Source organism: Phocoena phocoena, chromosome 4 (genome assembly GCF_963924675.1).
Source record: "Phocoena phocoena chromosome 4, mPhoPho1.1, whole genome shotgun sequence".
NCBI classification, from domain to species: domain Eukaryota; kingdom Metazoa; phylum Chordata; class Mammalia; order Artiodactyla; family Phocoenidae; genus Phocoena; species Phocoena phocoena.
The window spans coordinates 62,759,520-62,777,335 of NC_089222.1; the positions used below are offsets into that span (position 1 = coordinate 62,759,520).

At 43.2% G+C, this 17,816-nt stretch overlaps 1 pseudogene; it reads left to right on the forward strand.

Moving 5' to 3' along the window:
* The first annotated feature begins 13,300 nt into the window (after positions 1–13,300).
* Positions 13,301–16,538, forward strand: LOC136121984 (5-hydroxytryptamine receptor 3C-like; annotated as a pseudogene).
* The last annotated feature ends 1,278 nt before the right edge of the window (positions 16,539–17,816 follow it).

The following is a 17,816-nucleotide window of genomic DNA, read 5'->3' on the forward strand; positions in this document are numbered from 1 at the left end:
AAGTGTCTATCAGCAGAGGAATGGATAAAGAAGATGGGAGATAGATATAAAGATATAGATATAGAGGTATGATGGAATATGACTATAATACTATATATAATATATATGTAATGGAATACTACTCAGCCACAAAAAAGAATGAAATTCTGCCATTTGCAACAACATGGATGGACCTAGAGGGTATTATATTTAGTGAAATAAGTCAGACAAAGACAAATATTGTATGTTATCATTTACATGTGAAATCTAAAAAAACAAACAAATGAATGTAACAAAACAGAAACAGACTCACAGATATAGAGAACAAACTAGTGGTTACCAGTGGGGAGAGGGAAGTGGGGAGGGGTAAGATAGGGATAGGGGATTAAGAGGTATAAACTATTATGTATAAAATAAATAAGCTACAAGGATGTATTGTACAGCACAGGAAATATAGCCAATAATTTATAGTGTTTTAAATGGAGTATAATCTATCAAAATATTTAATTACTATGTTGTACACCTGAAACTAATATTGTAATATTGTAAATCAACTACATTTCAATTGAAAAGCATTTATTGACTACTTACTGCTGTATGCCACACACTGGGGGACCAAAAAAAAAAAAATGTTTCCGTCTCTCCCTGAAATTACAGAGCAGGAGGACAGACACACATGTAAAGAGATGTTTCCAGTGTAAGGGTCACAACAGCATTCAGCAGCACAAGCATGCACACGCAAGTGTGCATGTGTGTATGTGTGTTTGTATAAGAGACAGAAAGAGAGGAGAGAGAGAGAGATTGAGGAAGGCTTCACAGAAGACTAGATGCTTGAGTTGAGCTGAATCTTTAAGAATTTATTAGTGGGACAAGAGATCAATGGTAGAATGTGTATTTTAGGTCGAGGGAATATGGAGAAATAAAATCACATACTGGATGTTGAGGTGCTACTTAGTATGTAGTGTTTCTCCCTGTGTAGTCCAGGATCCACGTGCATTAGAATCAGCTGTGGATCTAGTTGAAAATGTAAATTCCTGAGCACTGTTGCCTGCAATTCTGATTTGGGGCTAAGATTCAGATTTAGGGCCAGAGTGGTGAGGGTAAGGCACATTAGGTAATTCTGATACATACTAAAGATAAGAACAACTCTTTTATAATGTAAAATCAAAAGTGGGACTTCCCTGGTGGTCCAGTGTTTAAGACTCTGTGCTCCCCATGCAGGGGGCCCAGATTGGATCCCTGGTCAGGGAACTAGATCCCGCATGTTGCAACTAAAAAAGATCCCGCATGCCGCAACTAAAGATCCCAAATGCTGCAACTAAGACCCGGAGCAACCAGATAAATAAATAAATATTAAAAAATAAAATAAAATCCAAAGCAAAATTATGGAGAGATAGGTGGGACTTAAGTCAGAGAGTACTTTACATCATGCTAAGGAGTGAGATTTCATCCTATAAACCAGCGGTTCTCTAAGTGTGGTCCCAGGATGAGTAGCTGCAGCAGCACCTGCAAAACTTGTTGAAAATACAAATTCTCCGATTCAGCAATCTTAACGTAACTGCTATAGACGACGGGAGCCAGTGAAAGATTTCAGGTATAAGAAGGACATGGTCAGCTCTGCATTTCAAATTACACAGCCTACACAGTGGAGGATAAGTTAGAAAAAGCCAGACTAGGAGTGAGACCATTAAGGAGGTGACCGGATGTGAACCCCGGGGACTTCGATGGTACTATACAGTCTCCAGAGAGATTCTTTACCGTCTAGTGTCTGCATAGGGCTTAAGAATCAGGATGAAGGTGACACCTGCCCTCATCTTGGGGGAGAGCAGGCTCTCAAGGCTATTCACACAGACCCTGCTGACTGGCCTGGGTGCTGGAGCCTCTGAGCCTCAGACACTGTTTCTCACCTGGGCTCCTAAATCCAGTGTCTGTGCCTCTGGCCTTGATATCCAAAGCAATAGGCCCAACCTGCCTACTCCTGATTCCCCAGAGTACAGCCATGGAGACACCAGACACCAATACTAAGAAGCCCGAAAAGGATGTGCAAGTGTCGGCTCACTGTACATGCTGGGAGTTCCATGAAGAGAGGCCAGAAATCGCCCAGCCAGTCAGGACAAGGAATGAGAGGAGAGGACACAGTGACCATCCTATAATCATTTGGGATTTTTTTTTTTTAAGTGTTGGGAATTCCCTTGCAGTCCAGTGGTTAGGACTCGGTGCTTTCACTGCCAGAGCCCAGGTTTGATTCCTGGTCAGGGAACTAAAAAAAAAGAAAAAGAAAAGTTAAATCTCTAGGAATCCAAGTTGCCAGTGCTCAGGCTGTGGGATATTTTACCCCCAAATGGACCTTTGGCAATGTCTGCAGACATTATTAAGGTTATGACTGGGGTGGGGAATTGAACTGGCATCTAGTGGGCCAGAGACGCTGCTAAATATCTTACAGTGCACAGGACAGTCCTCCAAACAAAGGATTATCCAGCACCCAATGCCAACAGTACTGAGGTTGAGAAACTCTGCTCTAGGCAATCCCAGGTTCACAGGAGTCCTAACTGGCCCCATATTTGACTAAGGAGGCAGCTAAAGCCCAAGTTCAGAGCTGCTGTTTTTTAGGTGCCATGACTGAGTGCCCAAGAATCCTAAAGATATATGAACCCAAGATGGAGGCTCCAAAGATGCCCAGAGAAAGCTGAGAGTGGAGGAAGTCCCTGACCCTTCCACGATGACCCCTGAATCAGCTAAGAGTTTCTGAACCATCTCCTAGTTCTGAGTCACCATGAAAGCCCACAGCTTGGCTTAGGAGAGACATGCATCTGGAGCTAAAATGGGAGTCTTAGAGACTTCCCAGGATAGTCCAGAGAATGTTGAGGACAACTATTCCTAATGGGCTCAGAAAATGATAATCCAGCTACTGCAGCTCTGTCTAAATATAGTTAACTTCCCCTATCTGAGAGCCTAGTGGAGAAGAGAAGGAGGAGGCAGGCATACCCAGGAGGGATGCCCAAACCACATTTGTAACAAGGAACTCTGTCCTGGCATTAACTCTAAGCGAGAGCTAGCCTAAGCTAGTATGCCTCCTAAACAAGCATTCCAGGCGCTTACTAATTTGTCTGAGATGCAGGACTGGCCAATGTGAAAAGTACCCTGTACATGTAAAGAATTCTGAAGGTAGAAAGAGTCCCAATATTCATGCTGAAAAACTATGTGATTCTTATATGGCTTGTTAAAAAGCCACAAGCATTGGAAAACCTGCAACCCTGGTTATTTTAAGTACTATCATTTTTATTGTTTTACTTGAAAATGGTCCCTAATTCATCATTTTAGGTATTTTTATATAAGATGATCAATAGGGGGGACCTTCAAGATAGCGGAGGAGTAAGACATGGAAATCACCTTCCTCCCCACAGATACATCAGAAACACATCTACACGTGGAACAACTCCTACAGAACACCTACTGAATGCTGGCAGAAGACCTCAGACTTCCCAGAAGGCAAGAAACTCCCCACGTACCTGGGTAGGGCAAAAGAAAAAAGAAAAAACAGAGACAAAAGAATAGGGACGGCACCTGTACCTCTAGGAGGAAGCTGTGAAGGAGGAAAGGTTTCCACACACTAGGAAGCCCCTTCACTGGCGGATGGCAGGTGGGGTGGGGGAAGCTTCAGAGCCACGGAGGAGAGCACAGCAACAGGGGTGCAGACAGCAAAGCAGAGAGGTTCCCGCACAGAGGATCAGTGCCAACCGGCACTCACTAGCCTGAGAGGCTTGTCTGCTCACCCACCGGGGTGGGTGGGGGCTGGGAGCTGAGGCTCGGGCTTCAGAGGTCAGATCCCAGGGAGAGGACTGGGGTTGGCTGTGTGATCACAGCTTGAGGGGGCTAGTGCGCCACGGCTAGCCAGGAGGGAGTCTGGGAAAAAGTCTGGAGCTGCCGAAGAGGCAAGAGACCATTGTTTCGGGTTATGCAAGGAGAGGGGATTCCTTCCCCATGTGCCCACAGAAGGCAGAGCACCACCTAAGCACACTCCAGAGACAGGCGCGAGCTGTGGCCACCAGCTTGTACCCCAGAGACAGGCAAGAAACGCTAAGTCTGCTGCCGCTGCCACCAAGAAGCCTGTGTGCAAGCACAGGTCACTATCCACACCCCACCCCCGGCGGCCTGTGCAGCCCACCACTGCCAGGGTCCCAAGATCCAGGGACAACTTCCCCGGGAGAACACACGGTGCGCCGCGGGCTGTTGCAACTTCATGCCGGCCTCTGCCACTGCAGGCTCACCCCGCATTCCAATTATGACTACTGTATCCCTCCCTCTCCCCAGCCTGAGAGAGCAAGAGAGACCTACTCATCCGCTGCTTTAACCCCCTCCCGTCTGGGCAGGAAACAGATGCCTGAGGGCGACCTACACGCAGAGGCAGGGCCAAAACCAAAGTTGACACCAGGAGTTGTGCAAACAAAGAAGAGAAAGGGAAATTTCTCCCAGCAGCCTCAGGAGCAACGGATTAAATCCCCACAATCAACCTGATGAACCCTGCATCTGTGGAACACCTGAATAGACAATGAATGTTCCCAAAATGGAGGGAGTGGACTTTGGGAGCAACTGTAGACTTGGGGTTTGCTGTCTGCAATTGATTTGTTTCTGATTTGTATGTTTATCTTAGTTTAGCTTTTAGTGCTTATTATCATTGGTAGATTTGTTTATTGGTTTGGTTGCTCTCTTTTTTTTTAATTTTATTAATTTTATATTTTATTATTATTTTAATCTGATTTGATTTGATTTTTTTCTTCCTTTTCTTCTGAGCTGTATGGCTGACAGGGTCTTGGTGCTCCGGCCTGGTGTCAAGCCTGAGCCTCCAAGGTGGGAGAGCTGAGTCCAGGATATTGGACCCACGTAATATCAATCAGCGAGAGCTCTCCCAGAGATCTCCGTCTCAACACTAAGACCCAGCTCCACCCAACAGCCAACAAGCTCCAGTGCTGGACACCCTATGCCAAACAACTACCAAGACAGGAACACAACTCCACCCATTAGCAGAGAGGTGGCCTAAAATCATACTAAGTTCACAGACACCCCAAAACACACCACAAGACGTGGCCCTGCCCACCGGAAAGAAAAGATCCAGTCCCAACCACCAGAACACAGGCACCAGTCTCCTCCACCAGAAAGCCTACACAAGCCACTGAACCAACCTCACCCACTGGGGGCAGACACCAAAAACAATGGGAACTACAAACCTGCAGCCTGCAAAAAGGAGACCCCAAACACAGTAGTTAAACAAAATGAGAAGACAAAGAAATATGCAGCAGATGAAGGAGCAAGGTAAAAACCCACCAGACCAAACAAATGAAGAGGAAATAGGCAGTCTACCTGAAAAAGTATTCAGAATAATGATAGTAAAGATTATCCAAAATCTTAGAAATAGAATGGAGAAAATATAAGAAATGTTTAACAAGGGCCTAGAAGAACTAAAGAGCAAACAAACAATGATGAACAACACAATAAATGAAATTAAAAATTCTCTAGAAGGAATCAATAGCAGAATAACTGAGGCAGAAAAACGGATAAGAGACCTGGAAGATAAAATAGTGGAAATAACTACTGCAGAGCAAAATAAAGAAAAAATTGGAAAGAATTGAGGACAGTCTCAGAGACTTCTGGGACAACATTAAATGCACCAACATTCGAATTATAGGGGTCCCAGAAGACGAAGAGAAAAAGAAAGGGACTGAGAAAATATTTGAAAAGATTATAGTTGAAAACTTCCCTAGTATAGGAAAGGAAATAGTCAATCAAGTCCAGGAAACACAGAGAGTCCCATACAGGATAAATCCAAGGAGAAACACGCCAAGACACATATTAATCAATCTATCAAAAATTAAATACAAAGCAAAAATATTAAAAGCAGCAAGGGAAAAGCAACAAATAACATACAAGGGAATCCCCATAAGGTTAACAGTTGATCTTTCAGCAGAAACTCTGCAAGCCAGAAGGGAATGGCAGGACATATTTAAAGTGATGAAAGGGAAAAATCTACAACCAAGATTACTCTACCAAACAAGGATCTCATTCAGATTCGACAGAGAAATTAAAACCTTTACAGACAAGCAGAAGTTAAAAGGATTCAGCACCACCAAACCAGCTTTACAACAAATGCTAAAGGAACTTCTCTAGGCAGGAAACACAAAAGAAGGAAAGACCTACAAAAACAAACCCAAAATAATTTTTAAAATGGTAATAGGAATATACATATCAATAATTACCTTAAATGTAAATGGATTAAATGCTCCAACCAAAAGACACAGACTGGCTGAATGGATACAAAAACAAGACCCGTATGTACGCTGTCTACAAGAGACCCACTTCAGACCTAGGGACACATACAGACTGAAAGTGAGGGGACGGAAAAAGATATTCGAGGCAAATGGAAATCAAAAGAAAGCTGGAGTAGCAATTCTCTTATCAGACAAAATATGGAATCTAGAAAAAAAAAATGGTCATGAAGAACCTAGGGGCAGGACGGGAATAAAGACACAGACCTACTAGAGAATGGACTTGAGGACATGGGGAGGGGGAAGGGTAAGCTGGGACAAAGTGAGAGAGTGGCATGGACATATATACACTACCAAATGTAAAACCGATAGCTAGTGGGAAGCAGCCGCATAGCACAGGGAGATCAGCTTGGTGCTTTGTGACCACCTAGAGGGGTAGGATAGGGAGGGTGGGAGGAAGGGAGATGCAAAAGGGAAGAGATATGGGGATATATGTATATGTATAGCTGATTCACTTTGTTATAAAGCAGAAACTAACACACACACAAAAATAAATAAATAAAATTAAAAAGTGAAGTATAATAATAACATTCTTATTATTAAAAAGAAAACATTTTTCCTAAAAAAATAGACTTTAAAATAAAGACTATTACAAGAGACAAAGAAGGACACTACATAATGATCAAGAAATCAATCCAAGAAGATATAACAATTGTAAATATTTATGCACCCAACGTAGGAGCACCTCAAAACATAAGGCAAACACTAACAGCCATAAAAGGGGAAATCGACGGTAACACAATCATAAGGGAGGACTTTAACACCCCACTTTCACCAATGGACAGATCATCCAAAATGAAAATAAATAAGGAAACACAAGTGTTAAATGATGCATTAAACAAGATGGACTTAATTGATATTCATAGGACATTCCATCCAAAAACAATAGAATACACTTTCTTCTCAAGTGCTCATGGAACATTCTCCAGGATAGATCATATCTTGGGTCACAAATCAAGCCTCGGAAAATTTAAGAAAATTAAAATCGTATCAAGTATCTTTTCCAACCACAATGCTATGAGACTAGATATCAATTACAGGGAAAAAACTAAAAAATGCAAACACATGGAGGCTAAACAATACACTACTAAATAAGAGATCACTGAAGAAATCAAAAAGTACCTAGAAACAAATGACAATGAAAACATGATGACCCAAAATGTATGGGATGCAGCAAAAGCAGTTCTAAGAGGGAATTTTATAGCAATACAATCCTACCTCAAGGAACAAGAAAAATCTCAAATATACAACCTAACCTTACACCTAAAGCAATTAGAGACAGAAGAACAACAACAACAAAAAAACCAAACCCAAGTTAGCAGAAGGAAAAAAATCATAAAGATCAGATCAGAAATAAATGAAAAAGAAATGAAGGAAACAATGGCAAAGATCAATAAAACTAAAAGCTGGTTCCTTGAGAAGATAAACGAAATTGATAAACCATTAGCCAGACTCATCAAGAATAAAAGGGAGAAGACTCAAATCAACAGAATTAGAAATGAAAGAGAAGTAACAACTGACACTGCAGAAATACAAAGGATCATGAGAGACTACTACAAGCAACCATATGCCAATAAAATGGAAAACCTGGAAGAAATGGACAAATTCTTAGAATACCACACCCTTCCAAGACTGAACAAGGAAGAAATAGAAAATATGAACAGACCAATCACAAGCACTGAAACTGGGATTAAAAATCTTCCAACAGGGACTTCCCTGGTGGTGCAGTGGTTAGGTCTCTGCCCTCCCAATGCAGAGGGCCCGGGGTTCATTCCCTGGTCAGGGAGCTGGATCCCACATGCATGCCACAACTAGGAGTTCGCATGCCACAACTAAAAAGCCTGGAAGCTGCAACTAAGGAGACCACCTGCCTCAACTAAGACCCAGCACAACCAAATAAATATTTTAAAAATAAATAAATATTTTTTGTAAAAGGATAAAAAAAAATCTTCCAGCAAACAAAAGCCCAACACCAGATGGCTTCACAGGTGAATTCCATCAAACAGTTAGAGAAGAGCTAACACCTATCCTTCTCAAACTCTTCCCAAATATAGCAGAGGGAGGAACACTCCCAAACGCATTCTACGAGGCCACCATCACCCTGATACCAAAACCAGACAAAGATGTCACAAAGAAAGAAAACTACAGGCCAATATCACTGATGAACATAGACGTGAAAATCCTCAACAAAATACTAGCAACCAGATTCCAGCAGCACATTAAAAGGATCATATACCATGATCAACTGCGGTTTATCCCAGGAATGCAAGGATTCTTCAATATACACAAATCAGTCAATGTGATACACCATATTAACAAACTGAAGGATAAAAACCATATGATAATCTCAATAGATGCAGAAAAAGCTTTTGACAAAATTCAACACCCATTTATGATGAAAACATTCCAGAAAGTAGGCATAGAGGGAACCTACCTCAACATAATAAAGGCCATATATGACACACCCACAGCGAACATCATTCTCAATGGTGAAAAACTGAAACCATTTCCTCTAAGATCAGGAACAAAACAAGGTTGCCCACTCTCACCACTATTATTCAACATAGTTTTGGAAATTTTAGCCACAGCAATCAGAAAAGAAAAAGAAATAAAAGGAATCCAAATCAGAAAAGAAGTAAAACTGTCACTGTTTGCAGATGACATGATACTATATAGAGAGAATCCTAAAGATGCTACCAGAAAACTACTAGAGCTAATCAATGAATGGTAAAATAGCAGGATACAAAATTAATGCACAGAAATCTCTTGCACTCCTATACACTAATGATGAAAAATCTGAAAGAGAAATTAAGGAAACGCTCCCATTTACCATTACAACAAAAAGAATAAAATACCTAGGAATAAACCTACCTAAGGAGACAAAAGACCTGTATGCAGAAAACTATAAGACACTGATGAAAGAAATTAAAGACGATACAAACAGATGGAGAGATATACCATGTTCTTGGATTGGAAGAATCAACGTTGTGAAAATGACTCTACTACCCAAAGCAATCTGCAGATGCAATGCAATCCCTATCAAACTACCAATGGCATTTTTCACAGAACTAGAACAAAAAACTTCACAATTTGTGTGGAAACACAAAAGATCCTGAATAACCAAAGCAATCTTGAGAAAGAAAAACAGATCTGGAGGAATCAGGCGCCCTGACTTCAGACTATACTACAAAGCTACAGTAATCAAAACAGTATGATACTGGCACAAAAACAGAAATATAGATCAATGGAACAGGATAGAAAGCCCAGAGATAAACCCATGCACATATGGTCACCTTATCTTTGATAAAGGAAGTATGAATATACAGTGGAGAAAAGACAGACTCTTCAATAAATGGTGCTGGGAAAACTGGACAACTATATGTAAAAGGATGAAATTAGAACACTTCCTTACTCCATACAAAAAAATAAACTCAAGATGGATTAAAGACCTAAATGTAAGGCCAGACACCATAAAACTCTTAGAGGAAAACATAGGCAGAAGACTCTATGACATAAATCACAGCAAGATCCTTTCTGACCCACCTCTAGAGAAATGGAAACAAAAATAAACAAATGGGACCTAATGAAACTTAAAAGCTTTTTCATAGCAAAGGAAAACATAACAAGACGAAAAGACAACCCTCAGAATAGGAGAAAATATTTGCAAATGAAGCAACTGACAAAGGATTAATCTCCAAAATATACAAACAGCTCATGCAGCTCAATATCAAAAAAACGAACAACCCAATCCAAGAATGGGCAGAAGACCTAAATAGACATTTCTCCAAAGAAGATATACAGGTTGCCAGCAAACACACGAAAGGATGCTCATCACTAATCATTAGAGAAATGCAAATCAAAACCACAATGAGGTATCACCTCACACTGGCCAGAATGGTCATCATCAAAAAATCTACAAACAATAAATGCTCGAGAGGGTGTGGAGAAAAGGGAATCCTCTTGCACTGTTGGTGGGAATGTAAATTAATACAGCCACTATGGAGAACAGTATGGTGGTTCCTTAAAAAACTGAAAAGAGAACTACCATATGACCCAGCAATCCCACTACTGGGCATATACCCTGAGAAAACCATAATTCAAAGAGACATGTACCCCAATGTTCATTGCAGCACTATTTACAATAGCCAGGACATGGAAACAACCTAAGTGTCTATCGACAGATGAATGGATAAAGAAGATGTGGCACATATATACAATGGAATATTACTCAGCTGTAAAAAGAAACAAAATTGAGTTATTTGTAGTGAGGTGGATGGACCTAGTGTCTGTCATACAGAGTGAAGTAAGTCAGAAAGAGAAAAAGAAATACCATATGCTAACACATATATATGGGATCTAAAAAAAAACAGAAATGGTTCTGATGAACCTAGGGGCAGGACAGGAATAAGACGCACATGTAGAGAATGGACTTGAGGACACAGGGAGGGGGAAGGGTAAGCTGGGACGAAGTGAGAGAGTAGCACTGACATATATACTCTACCAGATGTAAAATAGACAGCTAGTGGGAAGCAGCTGTATAGCACAGGGAGATCAGCTTGGTGCTTTGTGACCACCTAGAGGGGTGGGATAGGGTGGGTGGGAGGGAGGTGCAAGAGGGAGGGGCTATGGGGATATATGTATACATATAGCTGATTCACTTCGTTATACAGCAGAAACTAATACAACATTGTAAAGCAATTATACTCCAATAAAGATGTTTTAAAAAAAAAAGATGATCAATAGATTGTGGGTGTTTGTGATTCTTGCAGTTAATGACAAAATTTATTTTGCCTTAAATTTATTATGTTCTAAATTATGATCAGAAAATACAAGGTCCAATTGCCATCTCTCTATTTACTTGGCTCTATTTCTTTTTTCTACATACTCCTATCCAATACCTGCATTGTAGGACTGTTGGGGAACTACATAAAATGAAGTATACAACGCCTGGCATACAGTAAAGTACTCAATATGTTAGTTACCGCCTGCAGCAGCAGCAGCAGGAGCAATAGCTTCTGAGATTTCCAGATCCCAGAGTTGAAGCTCTGACTCCCCAGGTCGGAAGAAACCTGTGCCTTACTGCTTTATTTCTCCTGCCTCTATCACCTCCACTTCCTCGCAGCTATATCTACTTCTAAGTCCAATTGGGACTTAGGTCCCGTTTTTCAGCCAACTTTGATAAAAACAAGATATATGTCAACTGTCTTCAGCCACTTTCAGCAGGGTTTGAAGTTAACCCTCCTTTCCTAGATCCAAGGTCTGGGAGCCTAGCCTACCCATGGAACTCAAGTGTCCCTTGAAAGCCCTTCACTCTTGGCCAGTCCAAGAGTCCGGTGCCCCATGAGTGTGTCCATGTGGACACAGTAGTACTTTGGTCCTACATGACATTATGGCCCAATCCTTTGGTCAAGTTTCCAAAGAAGGGAAGAAATGACTTACAGAGCTGGTGGGGCTGAAGGACTGCAGACATTTCAAACTTTAAACAAAAGATATTTCAGCCTTCTGTCCTATACTTTCCCACTTTGGGCCCCTAAGTCATTCCTGCCTACCTTAGCAGTTTCTATTTTGGGCTGTCATGATCGTCCATTCTAAACAAAGTTTCTTTTGTACTCTAGGTCTTACTCTTCACCCTTTCTGCAAGGAAAAAATTTCTAACTTTCTGGAAATGTAGCTAAGATACTTGATATAACAATGCCCCAATTCACTCATTTGGTCCGATTGTGTTTTTCTACAGAGATGTGACATAAGACATAACATTGACACAGGCCATTAATATTTATGCTAGCTGAGATGACTAGTTTATGATAATGTATAACACTATTGACAACACAAAGATGTTAAAAACAGATCTGCTGTCTGTTTTGTGACATCTAATTATCATGTAATCAATGCATAGAGTAAAAAATTGTATGGAGAACATTAGTCTGGGGGAGAATGAATTAGGGAGGCAGAAAGACTGGAGAGAGGAAATCTAGCTGTGGAATGTTGGAAAAATATGAACAGTAGATAATGAAGCTATGAATCAAGATTTATAATTTGGTATTTGCAATTATTCTGAATGAATACATAACCAAATCACTACATATTGTCACCTTTCCAAATCTGAAGATTCCTTGGCCTTAGAAAAATAATAATTCATATTTCCCCAGCCCATGCTCTATTATTAAAGCGAGTTATTTTGTTATTGATCTCAGCACAGAGCTGCCAAACAGGATGCTTCTCCCTTAATCTTGGCCCAACTTTCTCCCTTCCTGGAGCCCAGAAAGCATACCTGGACAGGGGCAAAGCAGGACACTCTGCTGTGACCTCTCTGGCCACAGCCTCTCACCAGGGTGTGGTCACTTGTCATGAGCAGTATTCAAAACCAGGAACCAAGGGGTGGTTCGAGCTCCTTTAAGCCCCAGGGTTTAGGGGCTCCTGGTGAGTCCCCAGAGAAGAGTCCAGAAGAGGAGGATGGAAGGGGGGTGGCCTGCTAGGAGGGGAATCGTCTTGTGCTTCACTATCAGCCTCCTGCTTCAAGGTAAGATGGGGCAAGAACCGGGAAGACCAGAGTGTGGTTCTGAAGGACATCTAGGAACTTCCTTCTGGCACTTGAAGGACATTAGAATTAACATGTTAAATAGTTCTTCCATAATGTCAGTGTTTTGATTTCCTTTTGGTGACAAACAGAAAGACATTCCACTGCTCAGGACACACAGACCTCCTCTCTCCCTGAATGCATAGAGATCTACCAAACTGTCCCATTACACCACCTCTCCAATTCTACGTTTTCACTGTCCTCCAGTGCCTCCTCCACCACACCCTCAACCTACCCTCCCTGTCTTTTTCCTTTGATATGGCGTCTATGAAAAGAGTAGCCCTGAAGGAGTAGGTAAAATACTAACAGAGGGTGGCAATCCATCTGAGGGATTGCCTCCATGAGGGAATATTTGTTCCCAGGCTGGGTACATACCTTAAATGTTATGGAAAGAGATGAAGATCACACAAAAGATCACATAAAAATGATACACACTGTATCAGCTGAGAACCTGTGGCTCCCAGACATCATCATCATGGAATCGTGCGTATCTGGGTGGGGGAAAGCCAGCATGAAGCCCATCTGCAAAGAACAGCTGAGGGTCAGTGCACGGCATGGGGACACCAACAGATTCAGACTGGGGCACAGTCTCTGTTAGGTGGCTCCCACAAAACACTATGAGCAGAAGAGATGAGAGAGTGACCTTAGAGAAAGAGCCCAAAAGGAGCACAGTAGGGGAAGACCTGGGATGGAAGGGAGTCAAAAGCTGATGAAGGCACCCACAGCACCCACCTCTCCCTGACTCTCACAAGCAGCGTGGATGTGGATCAGGGACCTCCAGATCTCACCGCCTATGTCAGCAGCGAAGGTCAAATACAGTACGACAGGCCAATGAAGGTGACCAGCACCTGTAATCTGGACATCTTCCACTTTCCTTTTGACCAATAGAACTTCACGTTCACCTTCAGTTCCCTCCTCTACACAGGTGAGCGAGACACATTTTGGTAACCATTTAAGGTTCAAGGGGAAGATATTTAAATGATGTAGGTGTTACTTAGGAAGGTTTTACATTAGTGTTTCTCGACTCTGGCTACCCACTGAAGCTTTTTAAAAATACCAATAACTATGCATTACCTCAGAAATTCCAATTTAATTGTTCCAGGTGGGGCTCAGTTACTGTGATTTTTTATATCTCCCCAGGTGGTGCTAATGTGCAGAGAGGGTTAAGAACTACTGCTTTAATTCCTCAATAAAGTAAATAAATTAAATAAATAAATAAATAAATACTACTACTTTAGATCTTAGATGGCCCTTGCACCAAAGAGGCCCACCTGACCCTGAGTTGCTGCACATCTATAATTTTTAGTTCAAACCTTTTAACATTAATAGCTAACACACTTAAACTGGTAATTAACGTAACTGAATGCCACCAGGTATCCTGTGGCAGAATTGGATAAATTAATCATTATAATAGGCCTGTGTGTAATTATAAAAATATTGAGCTGTTCAAGACTGAGTCCACTAAAACAACATCATAGAATTGGGAAATTGAGAAGAAAAACAGGAAAGTTCTTGACTCATGTTTGAGTCATATCTAATCTTCCCATAACTTTGACTTCAACAACAACAAAGAAACTCCCAATGCTGCAGCCCACACATATGTGAATTGCTGGTCCTGTGACCCATCTGAGACACCCTGGATGCCCTGCTTTAAAGGACAGAGAAGAGAATTTGTTGAAGAAGCTCAGTGAAGGAGGAATTGAATCTTGTGTACAGGAGACTTGAGGAGACTTCTGGACTGAGCGGCCCCGGCCTCCCTTGCAGTGGACAGCATGCTCCTGGGCATGGATAAGGAATTGTGGGTGATAACAGACACGTCTCATAACATCATTCTGACCTGGGGGAGTGGTAGCTCCTGAATATCGACAAGGCCACCCCAGAGACGTTGGTGGACAGCAACCTATATGACCAGATCATGTTCTTTGTAAGTCCAGGGGCCCCTGTTTGACTTCGGAGCCCAGTTGCTCTGTGATTTTCCTCTTGATCTAAGGCCCTTTGGGATGTAAAAATAGTTCCAGGGGGTTAAGCTGGTAGTATGGAACTACCCCCTACCATAACTGCCCTCAAGAAGGATCCCCAAGGCCTCTGCCCTGCAGAGAGGAAGAGCAGCTGGGCTGTTGTAAGAATGGGCGGTCCTGTCCAATGCTCCAAAGTGCCCCACTTGCCCCTAAAATTCTACAGTTGTGTTCCCAGCAGGTGGAACATAAGGGAAAATTAGACAACAAAATTGGGGGCACTTTAGAAGAGGTCACAATTAAATGCATCTGTTACCCAACGAGGTCATCCCATGGCCAGCCTAACTGGACATCAGCAAGGATTGGATAATCAAATATAGAGTTGAGGGACTTCCCTGGTGGTGCAGGGGTTAAGAATCCACCCGCCAATGCAGGGGACACGGGTTCAAGCCCTAATCCGGGAAGATCCCACATGCCGTGGAGCAACTAAGCCAGGGCGCCACAACTCCTGAGCCTGCGTTCCACAACTACTGAAGCCCGCACGCCTAGAGCCCGTGGTCCACAACAAGAGAAGCCACTGAAATGAGAAGCCCGTACACCACAACGAAGACCCAACACAGCCAAAAATAAATAAATAAAATAAATTTAAAATATATATATACAGAGAGAGAGAGAGAGAGAGAGAGTTGAGCCCTCTGGCATCGGTTATTTGCCACATCCTCCACACTCCTCCCCACCAGGTGGCCGTCAGGCGCAGGCCCAGTCTCTATGTCATAAGCCCCCTGGTGCCCAGGAGCTTTCTGATAGCCACCGACGCCCTCAGCTTCTTCCTGCCAGCAGAAAGTGAGAACCCCACCCCATTCAAGATGACACTCCTGCTGGGCTACAACGTCTTCCTGCTCATGACGTTGAATGACTTACTCCCTGCCAGTGGCGCCCCCTCTCATCAGTATGGTCCCTCCCACTTTCCGGGGAAGCAAAGGCAGCAGGGGACATGGTGGGAGGCAGGTAGCAGGAGAACCGCTGCCTCTCCACTTAAGGAGGGAATGGATTCTGAGGAAAGATTGGATTTGGGGGAAAAAAATTGTAGTGAGGAATCTGCCCAGATTTATTTATAGTTTGCTTTGCCTTCAGGTGTCTATTTTGCCCAGTGTCTGTCACTGATGGTGATCCGCCTGCTGGAGACCATCTTCATCACCTACCTGCTGCATCTGGCCACCACCCAGCCCCCACCCAGGCCTCGCTGGCCCCATTCCCTGCTTCTACACTGTACCAGCCCAAGGAAACGCTGCCCCGCTGCGCCCCAGAAGGGAACACGGGCCTGGGCCTCAGCCCTGCCCACCTGCCTGGTGAGGGAAATCAGCACGGCCCACGCGTCCTCTCATCACCTTCCCTTCTCTGCTCCTGCCTCCTTCCTGCCCCCACAACCCCCCAGCTGACCTTGGCAGCCCACAGCTGAGTCTCTGTCTCTCCGTAGGTGTGAAGGAGCCCGTGGAGTTGGTGGGGAAGGCGCCAGGTCCCAGGGAGGCAGAGCTAAATGGGTGCCCTGGGTCAGCGAGGGCCCAGCAGGAGGACGAGGCTCAGAAGCAGCACTCGGTCAGCCTGTGGATGCGGTTCAGCCACATGATGGACACCCTGCTCTTCAGCCTCTACCTGCTCTTCCTGGCCCCCTCCATCGTCACGGTCATCAGCCTCTGGAACACCTAGGCAGACATCCACACCCACCTCTCCCTGCAAACCACAGCTTGAAGTTTCTCTTGGTCTTAGCGCCAGCCAGACACAGGCCCTTTCCTAATCTTAAACACCCCCAGTGACTACCATGTCCCCTCTATATTCCGAAAACTCCAACAGGGCCCTACCGAGCAGGTTTAGAACAGCCCTAGACAATCTCCTGACTTCTCATATGCACAGTCCTCAATCCTGCACACTTTCGGTGTTCCTTAGCCACACCTAACCTCTGACTCCCTTACCACTGAAGATCGGGGTCAGTGGAGTCTCTCCCTGATTGACTGTCCCAATAATCGACTTTCCAGGGCTTCTCTGGTGGCGCAGTGGTTAAGAATCCGCCTGCCAACGCAGGAGACACGGGTTCAAGCCCTGGTCCAGGAAGATCCCACATGCCGTGGAGCAAATAAGCCCATGCACCACAACTATGAGCCTGTGCTCTACAGCCCGCAAGCCACAACTACTGAGCCTGCGTTCCACAACTACTGAAGCCCGCACGCCTAGAGCCCGTGCTCCACAACAAGAGAAGCCACCGCAATGAGAAGCCCGCACACAGCAACAAAGAGTAGCCTCCGCTTGCTTCAACTAGAGAAAGCCCAGGCACAGCAACGAAGACCAAATACAGCCAAAAATAAATTAATTAATTAAATAAATTAAAGAAGACAAAAACAAAAATGACTTTCCAGGAAGCACTGGCTCCTCAGTACATTTATTATAGCTCCACAAACACTGAGGTAAAGAGTTCTCTTGCAGAAGCTTTGATACTTCACCCTAAACAGGTGTAATCTAATTTGATTTTAAGTCTCTCAGGCACTTTCAGAGATTCAAAGGAATGAAAAGGTCAATCTCATTTGCAAGAAATTACTATAAAATACTTATAATTGCAAAATGTCCCTTTCATCAACCATTTCCATTTCATTTTCTTTTGTGTCATTTTTTACTCTGACAGTTCTTCTGATTTCACAAAATCAAATAGAGAGGGCCTTCTGAATATACATGCCTGGAGGAGGGCCAGGAAGACTAGTTAAGGGCCTCAATTAAAGGGTTCAGGTTACATAGTTGTACAGCCACACAATGGAATGCTTTGTAGCCACTTAAAGTGAGAATACAGATCTCTGTTAAAACCATGGAAACAGGTCCATGATATATAAAGTGGAGAAAACAAGTTACAAAACACTATGTATACATAATTTCTCTTTTAAAAAATAGAGTGCTAGATAGAAATGCAGAGAAAAAGGTATGGGTGGCTAGACACCAAAA